The following is a 10757-nucleotide window of genomic DNA, read 5'->3' as shown; positions in this document are numbered from 1 at the left end:
TTCATAAAAAAAAAAAGCACCTCTTTCAACTGATCTATTAGGGCCATAAACCACTGTTAAACACCAAAAAAAAATTATCCAATGGTCCTTGAAAGACAACGGAAATATGTCTTTAAAAAATAATATGCCGAGAGGCTACCTAAAAAGATAGATCCCAAAGCAACCATATGCCACCTGACAAACTTGAAGCATCCACACGCAAAAATTCCATTGGTTTATTACCTCAAACCAAACAAACAAAAGTAATATTCGGGGCCTCCAACTTAGTTTTCCTGAAGCAACAAAAGAAGCGATGTTGAGACCCCTGACATTCCAACACAAGATTTCATTATGTCGGGTAGCCCTCTCTACGTTTGTCAATCTTAAATTAATCAGCAAATACATAAACCCACTGGCAGAGAGTGTGCACGAAGTCTAGAGCTTACCTCCCCTCTGTCATAGTCAATGATGGTTACTAGATTATCGAGCTCCGTTTGAACATGGCCTTTCTTTATGGTCTTCTTCCCCTTGCTACAACACAACCTATCTTCAATTTCTTTCTTATTCTTCAGTTTCAATGCATCCGTGATGTTGTCTAAGGATTCACCGTAATTAACTTGCATGGTATCGAAAAGGATGAATTACGAGGGCCATCTCCTTATCATTATTATCGAAAAGGTCTACATTGGGAAACTCTTCAGTAGGTTCAGCAAAATCTTTTGTTAGGGAGGGGATCATCTTCCCCAGCGTCTCTCGAAAAATGCATGGCAATAGGAGGAACCACGAGGTAAAAACACTTCCTGGTTTACCGGTGATCTCGTTTTCTTCCTAACACAAGTATTCTCTTTTAGGCATTCTCTACACCCAAAATTCTTCCCTATGAGTAGGGATAGCCGCCTCATCCTCTGGATTTTCTTCGACGTAAAAAACCATTACCGGAAGCTCTAAGTTTTTACCTTTCTTCTGTTCTCCAATCAACATCCCTTTTTGTAAAAAGTCTCTTCTTCCTTCTCGTTTTGCTTTCTCTCTTTGATATAGCCAAGCTTCAATGAGGAAGCAGCAATGGCGGTACGGTGTCGAGAGAGAAAAGAAAGTGGTGCAAGATGTGGGAGGAGATGTTTTACTCGAGAAACTCTTTGAAGAAGATACATACATCCATACACGAGGCCAAAGGATGCTTCCTCAAGAGGTGTGTATCTATTGCGGCAAGGGACGTGCACAGTTTTCGATTTTGAATTCAAATTTTTGTTACCACCCATTTTCTCATGATCCGTTTTCCTTGGAGTGTAGACCTGGCGCTAGATTGACCGTTGGATTTCCATGAGTTTCGAGATCTACGTTGGTCAGGTCGTTTCTCTCTCTCTCTCTCTCTGCACCACTCCATTGTTGCTGTAGGAATCTGAAAGTACTGGCTCATCATCTCTTCTACTTCTCTCTTTGTAATCTTGCCTAGAAATCTGAGTCGGACACCAATACTTCCATTAAGAACACGGATCCCTAGTTTAAAATCAAAGCCCCTTAGCATCAGGATACCATCTTTTGGATGATCCAAACCTCACCAAAAAGACAAGAGACTGGTAGTTTGTCGGGTTCCAATCTATTTTGATCAGGCCACCACACAGATTAGCCACTTCTCTAAAAACAGTTGTTGACCATGCTATGATTAGATACAGAAAACCAAGCAGATCTTGGTTTGATCAAAGAGGTCTCTAATGAAGGGACCTACTTTTCTGCCACAAGATCCAAACCTCTATACTTTCAAAAATGTTGTAAAACAACTTTATTAGCTTCTTCACAGGATCCAAAAAAACATATAAGCTTACCTTCGGGGATCGACGATCAACAATGACCAGGAATAATTGTTCACCCACTTTTGCAAAGCACCAATCTCACCCAAGTCATTCTTAAATGTGACTATCCCTTCTGAAAGTATTCTCTTTTTCCGTTCTTTGATGATTTCATCACTAACAAGCACGGTAGGGTTTATGTGAAGGTGGGTTTTAAATGGGTGCGGTTTGTATAGAGCCTAAACTCTAAACAATCAAATTAGAGCCTACCTTCAAATAGTTTTGAGTAATGTGGTTTCAATATTGGAAATCTTTGTGATAGCCTTAAAATATATTTTCATCTTTATTTATAAATTTTAAAGCTTCAAAAATAATGTAGATCGATATATTTATGAAAACTTGAAAATCTTAAAAGTCGATGGTCCAAAAATATGTTACAAAATACGCTATTTCCAAAACATTGACTTTGATATCGAGATGATGAATTTGAAGATATTTGAGCATCAATCATCTTCTAGTGAAATTTTTGAGGCAGGCTTTAATTTGATTGTATATAGCCTCGGCTCTATATAAACTTTTCCCTATTTAAAATAAAAAAGTTAAATTTTAGATTTAAAAAGTTAGAAATAGAATTTTTAGCTGATTGACACATGAGGCAACATAAAATCAAATGATATTTTATATGTTTATACGTGCTATTAGGTGAACCTATGACGTCTTATATCAATATTCAATACTACCCCAACTTATATAGAACACCAACCTTTTGGTGGCACACGTGGGATAAACACATACCCTTAGATACAATACTTTATTCACACGTAGGCACAATTCTGTTTTAAGTATGTAGAGTTATTTTTATGGGTGTGGTTTGTATAGAACCTAGGCTCTAGACAATCAAATTAGAGCCTACCTTCAAATAGTATCGAGAAATGTGGTTTCAATATTGAAAATCTTTGTGATAGTCTTAAAATATATTTTTATATTCATTTATTAAGTTTAAAGCTTCAAAATTAGTGTAGATCGACAGATCTATATAAACTTGAAAATCTTGAAAATTGACGGTCCAAAAATGCATTACAACTCACTATTTCCAAAACTTGAAATCCATTTTTTTCTCATGTCTATACATCTTGATGTCAAGATGATCAATTTGAAGATATTTGAGCATCAAACAACCTTTTCTAGTGAAATTAGGTGGGCTCTAATTTGATTGTTTAGAGCTTCGGCTCTATATAAATTTTTCCCTATTTTTATTAGTATTATATGTAAAAAAATTTACATACATATTATAGTTTCCATTATTAGGGCTCTACCGAATTGTTTCTATTATTATCATCATTTCCATTTTTTTCATGTCACAATAAAAATAAAAAAAAAAACGATTTTATTTTATTTTTCAATTGTTGAACAACGAAAAATCTAAACGTTCAAGAGTTGACACTTCAACTTCTGACAAGCATTTCAATACAACTCGTTGTACCGCCCTAAGCATTAGCTTTAGTTAATATTAATATTATTTTTTTTAACAAAAATCGTCTAATTTAATTTAAATTCGTATCGTTATTGTTTTTAGTACTCTACGTAAATGACTTAAAAAGCAAAAACTTTTTAGAGTTGACACCAAATGCATGAAACAAGTCGATGTCAGTATTTCCTTTGAGTGATCGTTTTATGTCCATTTTTTCTAGTGAACTTTTTATTACTTCTTTCTGAACTGATACAGACCTAGTGAAATAACACTTATCGGGTAATAATTCCATGCAACTGTTGTACAGTTATATGATGCAACAATTTTAAAAAATTATTTTATGGTTATTTGTTTGATCTAAAATTTGAAATATATACTATTTTCATTCTAATGAACAATCACAAAAAAAGAAAAATTTGAAAGCATAATCTAGAAAATATTTTTTTCGCCCAATTAACATAAGCCAATCATTTTGGTGAGATGCTTAGATCTACGCTTTAGAAAGATTTTTTTCATTTCCAATTTTTTGGATGGATTTATTATCATTAGATGAACAATGTTAAAAAATAAAAAAATGATTTTGAGTTTATAAAGGCTAAGATCTTGAAATTCACAAAATGAATGGTTTAGATTCGTTTTTGGAGGGGACTCATTTTGACCATATCTAGAATTCAAATTGATTTTTTTTTTTTTTGGGATTGATTATTGAGATGAAGAGAGTGTGTGCAAAATTGAGGTCATACAAATACCATGAACCTGGTTTTCTAGAAGCGTCGTTGCATTATACTATGATACAACCGTTGTATTGGATTATTGCTCAACACTTACCAATTATCACTGACCGTGTGTAAGACCCGTTAAACCTATAATTAGACAAGCAAAATTTAGAAAAGTTCCTTTTTTTTTTTTTTTTTTTTTAAGGCAAATTCTACAAAGTTATTCAATGAAAATAATAATAATAATAATAATGATGAATGTGATACAACGCTTGCAAGCCTGTCATGCCCTTTTTAGGAGGGGGCACAGATATATATTCAATTAATTACTAAGATTTCCTCCAAAATTATTGTAACTAGTCAATTTTTTTTTCTTCAATTTTATTTTTTATAACTTGCAAGTCTTTTAAATTTGGGGATTGTATACAATGAAACCATTCATCTAATGGCCAAGATTGATTGTAACCACCTTCTACCAAAAATAAATAGTTTTATTATTACTTGATTTTATACGATGCAAATCTTTTACTACATATAACTCAATAATTTTTTGTTTTATAAGTTTCAAATGTTAGATGACTTGCTAATATTTTATTTTTTATGACTTGCAAATCTTTTAAACTTAATATTATCCTTTTATTACCATGCAAATCTTTTGAACTTTATAACTTTCTAAATCTTTTACACTTTACAACTGGCAATTTTTTTACATTTAGGATTTAGCAAGCTAGATCTTTTACTTTTTCATAACTTGCTAATCTAAGCTGGTGCCAAAATATATATTGATCCCCATGAAAAACTTGTACTCGTATCTCAAACTTTTAGTATACCCTAAAGGCCATGTCTCTCTTTCGCTTTCCTCTCTCTTTGGCTACTTGTTAGTCTTCTCGTTCTTTCTCCTGGTACCTTTTAACTCTTCGATGCATTTTTGTAGAGCTCAAGTTTATTAACAATTTCCCTTTTTCATGAATAAATGCTGTACTTAGATTTTTATTACGGGAAATTATAAAAAAGTATACTTTAATTTTTGTCTAATTGAAAAAAAAAACCTCTCAATTTTCATAAACCTCGTCCACACATTTTTTTATTTCTCAAGTTGACATTTTTTTTTTATAAAAATATCCTTCAAAGTAGTCATATTACAGTGAAGGATATATCATTACATTACTTTAAGTAATGTAATGTGGTGGTTATTACCGTAGTACGACTACCGTGAAACTATTTTCATAAAAAAAAAAAAACCAAAATTGAGGAAAAATGATGTAGATGAAGTTTATGAAAGTTTAAGGTTTTTTTTTTTCAATTAGGTGAAAACTAAGGTATATTTATGATAATTTTCCTTTTATTTATTTATTTCAAATTTTTTTTTTTGTTAGATTGATTATAAAATATGATGTGCAAATGAAATGTTTGTTGGAATAAGCTAATTTCGTTTTTTTTTTGGACACACATGAGCACTTTCTCAAAATGAGTTTCCCCACCCCTTCCTTTAATATTGTGAAAGGCGTGCATAAGAGGGGATTTTCGTCCGTGCTGTCGTCCAAAACTCTTGAATAGTCGAAAATGTGTATAGTTGATAATTAAATTTCTTTTAATAAATTTCCCCTTTTTTTTTTAAATGAAGTCAATATGCACTAAATAATTATTCTTCAACTTTTATTATCTTTTCCGTTTTTTCAAAAAAAAAAATTCCTTGACATACATGTGTCTTTTTGTGCTGTTTGGTTTTGGCAGAAGTGAAGCTGGGCTGGTCCCGAGCCGTTGATGGAGAGATTCAACGTGTTGATGAAGGGATAAAGCCCATAATATGTGCCCCATATGGAGATCGCTGCCGTTAGCATTGCAACATTGATGATAGCTGCTACCCTACTAAAGAGAAATGTTTAGGGGATTGCGGTACCATGGCCAAGTAGGAAACACAAATACCTAAAATAAACAAATTTTTCCTATGGTGTTTATATTTTTATGGCATCATGGAATAACTAATTTTATATACAATATTGCCACAAGTAGGGCTGGCAAATTTCCATAATAGTAAGTGTTTCCAATGGTTTTTATCTTTATGGCATCTACAGTGGGAGTATATTGACTATTTATTCTCTTGGACAAAACCCTATTTAGGATTAACCTCCTCAGGATGGTCGGTACCACAATATGATGTCTTGAGTTTCATTTTTAGGTCGGGTAGAGGGCCCTTTCACAATAATTGTGATCTCCTTAGATGACGATGTTATTTTACATGGCACAACCACGGATTTTTTTTCTTTCAAACTTGTTCGCTTAGTTGAGGAGGTTATTTTGTCGAAGGAAAACTTATTATATTTCCCCACCCATATATATTTTTCCTACATCTCCCATCCCCCAGAACTAGATGAACGAATGAAATGATCACAATTGTAATGTCTTTCCCAAACACCTTGATTTTTGTTTTTTCTAGAAATGATATTGATACCAAATTTGGGGCGTTGAATCCTCTATACAACTCGCACTTACGAAAAAACATAAAAATATTCATGACAGAATAAAATGATCAAAATGCCCTTAAAAGATTTAAAGGTATTTTAGTAAATTTATTTTTTACAAAAAATTAATAACTTTTTAGGTGAACCCCATTGAGATGGTGACACAAACCAAACTTCATGTCCATGAGATTTGTAGAAAAAAAAAACTGGAAAATAAAAAACTCTGAGACGTCAAATTTAGATCAAATGGTCAGTGGCTCAATTGTGACATTATGGCCAAAGCCATCCCAGCTATCCATTCAGATTAAATGGTTGGGAGATGGGGATATAGGGAAAATGTATATGGTTAGGTAAGTGACTTAAAATATAAGTCCGACTCTATTTTTGAGAAAAAATTTTATTAAAAAAATTAAAAGCGGCCCTATGTTGGTAACATCAAATAGAGGGCAAATAAAAAAGAAAATAAAAATAAAAAAGGCATGGGGGATGTACCTGTACATAACGCTTGAAAAAATAGGGACCTTTCCATATTTTTCCATTTGTTTTTGCGTGTGGAGGTATATTTTCTTCCATTTTTTAATTATAAATCATGAGGTTGAGATAATCAATTGGAGGGTTTTCCAACATAGAAACAATATTTTTCAAATATGAAATGAGGTCGTGTCATCAGATCAGCTTAGATTGAATCTGGACCGTTGAACCTATGTGTAGCTGTAGGCTAGTAGGCCTACGCTAGCATTTCATATATATATATATATATATATATATATATATATATATATATATATATATATATATATATATATATATATATATGGGGGTATTTTGATCAATCTATATTATATTAATTATTTTTTTTATATTTTTATTAGGTGTGCCTCACGAATATGTACACACGTTCCATATTTCAAATCATTCTAATAAGTAAAAAAAAAAAATTAAAACACTATCAGACAACTATGACTGTGCGATGAAGTTTGGATGGTGATGAGGGTAGGCGAAATCACTGTTCATTTTTTCCTATAAGCGTTTTGTAGTATCTTATATATATATATATATATATATATATATATATATATGGAAAAAGTTTATATACCTTATAATGTAGAACTACGGTTGCCCCTCAAAATCCATCGAAAAATGTAGTTTTAATGTTGAAAAACCCTTTGATTGATTATCTTGATATCGAGATGTATGACTATGAAAATAAAAATATTTTAAGTCTTAGAAATAGTGCATTTTACAACATATTATCTACACCATCCATTTTCAAGATGTTTATATGTTTATAAATCTACTTGATTTTAACCATTTTTTTAATTTAAAATTTTATAATTAGATATAAAAATAGATTTTGAGATAATCCTAAGAACATTTTACATCAAAATTATATGCCATGATAAAATTTGAAGGTGCACCTTACCTATACACCTACAGACGCATTCGCATGCGAACTGCACCATATATATATATATATATATATATATATAGATATATATATATATATATATATATATATATATATATATATATATATATATATATATATATATATATGAAGGTCACAATTACTTATAACCATCTGATGTGAAATCTTAATTTGGATATCACAAAGTTTGAAAAAATTTATTTTGAACTTTGAAGTTGGTTAATGAAATAAATGCAACCACCTAATTGCTCATCTAATGGTCAAGATCAATTGTGACCACTTTGAACAAAAGGTAAATAGTCTCACTATATATATATATATATATATAAGAAAAAAGCTGGGTTAACCCACTAGCTCATATGAACATATAAGCCCAACAGCGTATATTGAATTCCTATATATATGAAAAAAGTTGGGGTTAACCCACTAGCTCATATGAACATATGAGCCCAACGGCCCATATTGAATTCTTATATATATATATATATATATGAAAAGTCTTTTCAACGCCTATAGGCGAAAATGAATAGTGATTTCACCTATCCTCATTACCGTTCAAATTTTATCGCGCGATCACGATTATCTGGTAGTATTTTACTTTTCATTTTTTTTTCTAAAAATCGGAAGGACCTGAAATTTAGTGGGTATGTATATCTTATTGAGGTGTATTTAATAAAAATATAAAAAAAAATCCGTAAAAAATAAATTAACCAAAATATCTCCAAAATGTTTTGGAGGTATTTTGGACAATTTGTTCATGTAAAATATTTTTTTTATAATTTTCAAAGATTTTCTTATGTTTTATGAATATGTGCTCCAAATTTCATATCATTCCGATTCGTAGAAAAAAAATGACAAATGAAACACTACCAAACAATCGTGACCGCACGATGAACTTTGAACGGTGATGGGGGTGGACGAAATCAGTGTTCATTTTCGCCTATAGCCGTTGCGTAGTGTTTTCACTGTTCATTTTCGCCTATAGCCGTTGCGTAGTGTTTTCCATATATATATATATATATATATATATATATATATATATATATATATATATATATATATATATATATATATATATAGAGAGAGAGAGAGAGAGAGAGAGAGAGAGAGGCATTGACAAGGGGGTAGGTCTTCCTTATTGTTGCTATTGAATTTAATAGATACATTAAGAATAGTTCTCAGCTTTATTAAGGAAACCATGCAAGTATTTATCTAGTCCTCAAGTAGTATCCAAATTTAATTGTTCCCACCAATTCACTGTACAAATCCGGTACTTTTTCAATTCTATCGCATTTCCTTATATCATTTTCTACCCAAAAGAAATCAAATTACAACAATTTTCGTGTAATTATGTAAAAGAAAAAGTTTATATAAAGTTTCAATTTTAAAATGTAGAAATAAACGTGCATGTCAAAAATCCTTCATAAAATGTTGTTTGGATGTTTAAAAACCTTTTGATTGATCATCTCAATATTGAGATGTGTGACTACAAAAAAAAAAAAAAAGATTTTGAGTCTTAAAATAGTATAACGTCTATTTTTAATATTTTCAAGTGTTTATAGATCTACTTGTTTTGAACTATTTATTAAATTTAAAATTTTGTAATTAGAGATGAAAATGGATTTTCAAACCATCTTACGATTTTTTTGACACCAAAATTATATTTGTAGAAAGATTTTAGAGATGCCCTTGATTTGGTTGTTTAGGGTTACAACTTACAACCTTATACAAACCACACCTTTGTGTAGATGTGCTTGTGGTCCCCCGGGAGTACGCCACACGCGTCCTTTTTCAAATGCATTCATAAAGTCTTGTTGGCCGTCACGTGTCAAGCAAAAGAGATCTACTCATTTGGCTAAGCCTTTAATCACAAGTGACACGTGGGAAGCGGCAGGCTCAAGAATCCAACGGCTGAGAATGCATCGAGATGGAAATTCCCGCGTAAAGATCTCACTAGCTGCCTAATGCCTGCCAAATAAATGCGACAAGCCATTAGTTACCGAAAATACTCCCTTCTGCTCCAATAAATTTCGAGAATACTCCCAAATCTTGTCAAATGACGAAACACTCCTCAAAATCCTCCTAACTTTGCGTTAATGCCCGCGACGGCGACGACCTATTCCACAATGCCGCGTTTAGGGCATGTTCGTCATCGTCGAGATCTCATGCGATGAGGTTATTTCGTGATATATATACCATTTAATGAAGGTGGTTTTGTAAACCCCAAAACCTGCTATTGTCCAGCTATAGCAATGAGACTAATTCCTTGGAGGACCACAGTATGGAAAATACTCCTTTGCCGTCCCCTTTGGACCGACCAAGACTTTAATTTTTGGATTCATATATCCATTTCCTTTTTAACGAGCAATTTTGTCCCTTATTTTAGTCATTTTTGCTTATTAAATGAAGGGAAAAGTGTATATAAGGTCTCAACCTTATACTATATAGGTAAGGTGCACCTAAAAAACTCACCAATGGTTGTTCCCGGAAGATTATCAACTCAATAATCTTGACATTGAGATTCATAAACATGAAAAAAAAAAAAAAGGATTTATAGCCCTATAAATAGGTCATTTTTTAACATATTATATGGATCATTCATTTTTCAAGATTTTTAAGTGTTTATAGATTTTTGTCACAATTTTTTAAACTTTAAATTTCATAATTGGGGATAACAATAGATTTTTATATTATTGCGAGGCTTTATGGCACAAAACCGCACTTTCAGCATAGAATTGAGGCGCACCTTACTTCAATAACATAAGGTTAACACCTTATACAAAAGCTAAAAAAAAAGTTGTAATAAAAAGAAAAAGTTAAAACCCCCTCGACTCAACTTTTTTAACATCATCCCCCGACAACTTTTTAAAATACTAAAAAAAAACAAATATTGTTTTCTTTTGCACTTTTTTC

General features: G+C 31.7%; 2 long non-coding RNA genes across 2 annotated transcripts; one reads left to right on the top strand and one right to left on the bottom strand.

The window, feature by feature from the left end:
* On the bottom strand, positions 1-515 carry LOC148779311 (uncharacterized). Its single transcript, XR_016048398.1, has 2 exons — positions 426-515; positions 1-304 (listed from the first exon to the last, which is right to left on the bottom strand). It is a non-coding gene; the product is annotated as an uncharacterized LOC148779311 (long non-coding RNA).
* A 561-nt stretch (positions 516-1076) lies between these two features.
* LOC148779310 (uncharacterized) lies at positions 1077-6021 on the top strand. The gene is made up of 3 exons (XR_016048396.1): positions 1077-1168; positions 1270-1326; positions 5688-6021. It is a non-coding gene; the product is annotated as an uncharacterized LOC148779310 (long non-coding RNA).
* The last annotated feature ends 4736 nt before the right edge of the window (positions 6022-10757 follow it).

Source organism: Amborella trichopoda, chromosome 13, assembly GCF_054954075.1.
Source record: "Amborella trichopoda isolate Santa Cruz 75 chromosome 13, AtrichopodaSantaCruz75HAP2 v2.0, whole genome shotgun sequence".
NCBI lineage: Eukaryota > Viridiplantae > Streptophyta > Magnoliopsida > Amborellales > Amborellaceae > Amborella > Amborella trichopoda.
This window is presented reverse-complemented; position numbering and strand designations above follow the sequence as displayed.